Source organism: Notamacropus eugenii, chromosome 4 (assembly GCF_028372415.1).
Source record: "Notamacropus eugenii isolate mMacEug1 chromosome 4, mMacEug1.pri_v2, whole genome shotgun sequence".
NCBI classification, from domain to species: Eukaryota; Metazoa; Chordata; class Mammalia; order Diprotodontia; family Macropodidae; genus Notamacropus; species Notamacropus eugenii.
The window spans coordinates 289,733,814-289,739,680 of record NC_092875.1 but is presented as its reverse complement, the minus strand read 5'-3'; the positions used below and the strand labels follow the sequence as shown (position 1 = coordinate 289,739,680).

Here is a 5,867-nt window from a genome sequence, read left to right as displayed (position 1 = left end):
ACTTTAGCCCATGTGGAGTCACTTTTCAATTCATATATATTTAGGTAGCATAATTTTTAATGACAAAAGCCTTCTAGGAGACTTGACTTCAGTCTTTAAGGATAATATAAAGATTATTGGTCTTGTATTTTTTTTTAAAGAATTAATTGTTGCTTTTATTTGGGCCCTGGCTCATACTTTACAATGTTTTCCCAAATGGTAGAAGAAAACAAATTTAAGCATAATCAAGAAGTTATGCCATCCTTGCCATGGCCAACTTTACTAATACAAAAATGTCAGTTAAGAATTAAATTCTGCATTTGTACTGTCTGTTCATTTCTGCCATAACACATCTACTTTATAAAATGATGCAGAAAAAATAGTTTGATGGAATAGCTTCTGCAAATTGGCCAAACTGGCTGTCTTAGTATTTTACCCACATCAACCTAATAATACTAATTAAATCAGCAAATTGCGAAGTTTTCAAAGTAACGATGGTTCTCTAAATGGCCAATATTAAAATCTATATCATAAACAGTAATTATTTATATATCAAACAAATAGTAATATCCTTCAGAGTTCATGCTATATGTTCTGAAATCCAATAAAATCTACTTGAGGCCACTGGAAATCCTGGTGCTTCCTAACAATTTGGTACTAAAGCTGCACATTTTTAAGAAGGAAAGTGTCACTGACAGAGAGGCGGTGCTCCCTAAATGCAGAGTTCAGTAACATAAAGTGGGATGCCTTGGGGGCATCCGGCTTGAGGGTCCCTGGCATTGCTCTGGGGAAGATTGTACAGTAAACAGTAACAAGAGAGAGCTCTGGAAGAATATCAAACGGGACGTTATTTCTGGACTTGGTCAACTGCACCCCATCCCCAGGACCATGCCACAGAGCAGCTCACCTGCTTGGAATGGCTCTGGAGGCCCAAGGGGGGGTCTTTCATGGGCTCCAGAAGAAAAGAAATGTCCAATAAGAAGAAGTCTATAAATGTACCAAACACACTAGAGAACTTCTCTTTAAGGGGAAAGAAAGGAAAACAATCCTTTAAAGGAAGAGATGAAAAATGAAAACAACTTCACACGCAGCAGGAAAATACTCCCAACTCCAAAGTCCCAAATGCCACCTCTTCTTTCATCTAGGCTTGGGGCCTCTCTATCAGAAGTAATGATTCTGCACCACAGAAAAGCCAACATTCTGATAACCCTCCAGTCACCTGATGTCAGGGTTTAGCTGGCCTGCAAATTTCCAAAGTGCCAGCCAATACCAGGAGGCTTGGAGAGAAAATGACCCCAAAGCTGGTTTCAAATACTTTTATTGCCACAGATTACTTTTTTTTGTATTTTTTTCTTGTTTTTGTTATAAGTGTAAATTGTGAGTCTATGAGAACGTGTCTCTGTCTTGAAAAATCAAGGTTTGATAGAATACTTGCTAACCTGCTTTCTTTGTAAAAGAGTGATGGTCCTTGTCCTAAAGCAGTCAATATTTCTATGGGGATGCTGTAGCTCTAACTCAGAGGGGATGTAAAAGGGCTATGGAAAAAAAAATCACTTGCTGGTGGCATCAGCATCGAAGAGAAAACTTTGTAAATTTCTAGACAACGATAAACTGTGAGGAAACTCTGAGGGTCTTACAATACAAAAAGGGAATGAAGTCATGAAAGTGCCTTCCAAGAATTCAAATAAAATACTGAATCCTAAGAGGAACTGGAACTTGGATATGTAAAAAGAGGGTGGAGGGCTGGGGAATGCTTAGAATGGTCTCAAGTTCCAATACACTAACATGACAGGGACAGCACTTCACAGAGCAAGGCCACGTCCAGGGCTCTTCTCTCCCTCAGTAGGTGCTAGCAGATGGGTAACTGAGTCATTTTCCTGTATAGATACCTAGTCCCCAAACCAAAACATGAGAGATGAAGAACGATGGAATGAACACTAAGAAATTCTGCAGTGAAAATGTCCCCTCTCTTCATGGCTCCATTTTTCCTCATACTTAATGAAATGGAACATTTAGGATGCCAGAAGTGGAATTCCTTTTGGAGGATGTTCTCAGGCCGGCTGGACGAGTCTGATACCCGGTCCACACTTTTTTGCAAAGCCTCTGCTTCTTTTTCTCCTTCTGCAGCTTCTTCTTCAGAGTGAGAGCTGCGGTGTCTGCTGGGGTGTATGTCCACGTAAAACATTATCTGACCATCTGTTTGTGGGGAAAGACTGTCACAGAGAGAGCTGCCTCTGGAGCTGCTCTGACCTGACTCATGCTGGGCATCCAGGAGGATCTTCTCCATGTCTCCATTGTGAATGGAGGACGAGGAGGGCACATGCTCCAGATCCCCCCGGAAGAGGTGAGGAAATCACAGGTAATTGTGGAAAAATCCCAAAGAAAGAGGAGAAAGTACAATGAGGCTAATGCAATTAGCTTCAATTGGAAGATGGAACTCTTCAGAATTCCATCTCCAAGCAAGGGGTTGGCTTCTTCGGGGTAGGCAGCCACCCTATGTGTGTGTGTGTGGGGAGAGTATTTGGGAGTTGAGGAGAGCAAGGATCAAAGAAGGGATAGAAAAGGATGCATAGCTCCAGAGCAAGGATGTTGTGGCATGAAGGACACATGAATGGGGAAAAAAGGCAAGGAAAGGGAATAGGACTCATGAATTAAGGTTACAGAGTGCTCCTCCTATACTCCATTGCCTTCTTTAAGAATTAATATTTCTAGAAATGAAGCTTCTCAGAAGAGTCTTCAAAAAACAAAGAGATTGATAAATGTGTATACATGTATATGTATTTAATTTCATTAATAGATGAACTGATTGGAAATAATTGCCTATAAACAAAAAAGTTCATGAATGGAAGGTTAGAGTATAGCATATTTTGGAAGGAGAATAGAATGAAGTATGGAATAAAATGAAAACATATGTTGGAAAGGGTCCTACAAAGGGAAGATAGATTCTTTAATTCTTTGTACTTACATTCTTGACCTAGCTCAGTGTCTGACATGTATGTTATGTACTTAATAAATATTTGTTGTTTCAAAAAAGGAAAAAGACAGACAGAGACAGACAGAATATCAAGTGATATTCTGATATTCTCAAAAAAACTAGGCTTGGGCAAGATAATGTTAAGACAGTCAATGGAAGATCTGGGATTAAATTAGTGTAAGCAAATCAAACCACAGAGATTAAGTGCTATCTTAAAAAGGGAGGGGATAATATGTGTAACAGTGAACTGCTAGCCTTACATTACATGCAAAAAAGCTTAATAGAAGAAGATACAAGCTTAATTGTTATAACCCTTAGAAGGAGGGGATTAAACTCACCATTTAAGGAAAGAATGGAGTAATGGATTAAAAAATAAACTATAATTTTTTCATGTAAGAAGCTTTTAATATATATGTATGTATACATATGTATACATACATATCTATTAAATGCATGTATACATACATATACACACATATGAGTGTATATGAAGCTATGATACAAAATCTATTATGCTTCAAGTGATATTTAAAAAGCAAGACTTGTAATCCTGATTTCAGGGATTCTGTCAATAAAATTCATTATGCGAAGAAAGACAGATGGGGAAATTACTTTGTGGTTAAAGGTACCATAGACAAGGAAGAAATAACAGTATTAAATATACATGCACTACATATTATGGGGAATAGATTTTTTAAGAACTATCTGAATTGCATAAGATATTGCTAATAACATAATGATATTGAATCCAAAGTATTTCTCGCTCGCTGTTAAATATGGAAATATAAAGAGAGTTGAAAAAATAACTTGAATTATTTGTGGTGATCTCTTACTAGAATTTTTCAACAGAGCCCATGTTTTTATCATTCCTAGCATCTTTAAAATAATTTATGATAAAGTAGTCCATAAAGTAGGACGGTTATCATCCTGTCCCTTCTGTTCTGCATAGTCTTGAGCTGATCCTCCAAAGCAAAATACAGATTTGAGTATTTCTGCCTTTTCTCCATTGTAAAGGGACTACAAGCAAATGTAAAAAGGCAGAAATAATAACTACATATTTTGCAAGCCTCAGCACAATAATATAATAATTAATAAAGGAAATATCACAAAAGATATTTAATTGAACTAAGTAACTATACCTTTGTTGCTAATTAGATTAAAAAAAAAACAAATCCTAGAAGAAAGAGCTTTTTAAATGAAAATAATAACTAAGAAATAACATACTAAAGGTTATGACTTCAGAAGAAAATTTTTCTCTGAATTATTACATTAATTAAAGAGAAAAAATGTCAATGAGCTTGACATATAATTTAAAGTCTAGAAAATAAGTAATCCTGAAAGATGTACAAAAGAAGAAATCTTGAAAAATACAGATTTTAAAATAAATTTGCAAATAAAAAGGCCACAGAATTAATAATGATAGCTTCCCAGTACAAACAGGGATAAAGCAAGTATGCTCCCTGTCCCTACCATATTTATAAATTAAAAAAATTTATTTAGAGTTTATCATGGCATATAGTGCAAGATAAAAATGATTTATGTCAAGCTGATTTCCAGTTTTTCCACCAGTTCTTTTTTAAAAAGGATATCCTGCTATTGTTCTCAATTTTATTTGACATCATTCTAAAAGCTCCACACTTTAGTAAGACAAAAACCTAAATACTGGCAATTCGTAGCCAAAATCATCCTTGTTTCCAGAGTACATAGTAATTTGCTCAGAAACCCCCTGACAATCAGTGAAAAAAAATAAAATTCATTAAAAGCTTCAGAAATGTAGCAGGATATAAAACCAATGTAAAAAATCATCAACATTTTTATATATTATTAAAAAGCATTAACATAAACCAAGATGAAGGAAGGAAATATTTATTAAATAACCATTACGTTCCAGACACCATAAGCACTTTGCACACGTTATCTCATATGATTCTCACAACAACCTTCAGAGTTAGGTGATAAAGAAAAGAAGAAATGATAATAGGAGAAATTCAAATCAAAATAAAATGTGTAAAATATCGGCGATTTGACCTAGGAAGATAATGTAGGACTTTCATAAATACAAGTATATAAAACAGTCTTTACAGAAATTTAGAAAGACAACTAATTGGAAACATTTGGTGCTTATAGTTGGGTTGTACAATTGCAATAAGAATAAAGTGACATTATTATCCATTAGTTTATAGACGTAGTGCTATGCAAAACTATAAAGAAGCTACCTTATAGAACTAGAAAAAAAAAGCAATTAAATTGCCTTTCAGGCATCTTGAACTGTGTCCAGTAGGCATCTTAAACTCAGCTGTCCGATGCTGAACTTATTATCTTTCCTGCTAAACCTTCTCTGTGTCTACACTTCCCTATAACTATTGAGGGCACAGTCCTTGTCCCAGTCCTCTTCATCCTGCATATTTATCCTCCAAAGCAAAATATAGCAAGAACTAAGACTGAGTATTTCTGCCTTCCCATCAAAAACCCAGCATGGTAGTTTTATCCCTTCTTTGATTCTTTATTTTTCTATGATGTAGCTTTAAAAAAATACACCACTGTTGTTCATGTTCTTAGCATTCCTCCCTAATCACAATTCTTTCTGAAATTTATTATTGTTGATACAAGTCATATAAGACTGTGGCTTATATGAATTTTTTCATTCTCTGCTACCTATCCTTTGTCCCTTCTGTTTTAAAGCTAATTTGGTTAGTGATTTCTCTGTGCACCTACTTTGATCTCCTTAGAAATTGCCCTATTTTTTTTTCCTTATTGAATGGTTTCTTCTTGTAACTTAATCATTTTATTTTTGAGAGCTACTTGCACATCTTGGACTGACTTTCTCTGTGGAATTTAAATCTAACCTATCATTTAATTGAAGCCTTTGAATAGGGTCTCCTCAAATTTAGGGTTTATCCCAGACTATACTAAT

At 35.4% G+C, this 5,867-nt stretch overlaps 1 pseudogene; it reads right to left on the bottom strand.

Annotated features, from left to right (window-relative positions):
- Positions 1 to 1,818: 1,818 nt before the first annotated feature.
- LOC140498424 (BCL2/adenovirus E1B 19 kDa protein-interacting protein 3-like pseudogene) lies at positions 1,819 to 2,332 on the bottom strand (annotated as a pseudogene).
- Positions 2,333 to 5,867: the final 3,535 nt, after the last annotated feature.